This window comes from Herpailurus yagouaroundi, unplaced genomic scaffold, assembly GCF_014898765.1.
Source record: "Herpailurus yagouaroundi ecotype Mexico unplaced genomic scaffold, PumYag 162, whole genome shotgun sequence".
NCBI classification, from domain to species: domain Eukaryota; kingdom Metazoa; phylum Chordata; class Mammalia; order Carnivora; family Felidae; genus Herpailurus; species Herpailurus yagouaroundi.
Genome location: NW_024412403.1, coordinates 8909724 through 8909973, shown reverse-complemented (window position 1 = coordinate 8909973; position 250 = coordinate 8909724). Strand labels below are relative to the sequence as shown.

Here is a 250-nt window from a genome sequence, read left to right as displayed (position 1 = left end):
GGGTCTGAAGGAGGGGGCAGAGGAGGGTCTGAAGGAGGGGGCAGAGGTGGGTCTGAAGGAGGGAGCAGAGGGTTTGAAGGAGGGGGCAGAGGAGGGCCTGAAGGAGGGGGCAGAGGAGGGTCTGAAGGAGGGGGCAGAGGAGGGCTGAAGGAGGGGGCAGAGGAGGGTCTGAAGGAGGGGGCAGAGGAGGGTCTGAAGGAGGGGCAGAGGGTCTGAAGGAGGGGGCAGAGGGTCTGAAGGAAGGGGTAGA

At 65.6% G+C, this 250-nt stretch overlaps 1 protein-coding gene across 1 annotated transcript in view; it reads left to right on the top strand.

Annotated features, from left to right (window-relative positions):
- The window catches only part of SIM2 (SIM bHLH transcription factor 2), a 49943-nt gene that overhangs the window by 24556 nt on the left and 25137 nt on the right, over positions 1-250 (top strand).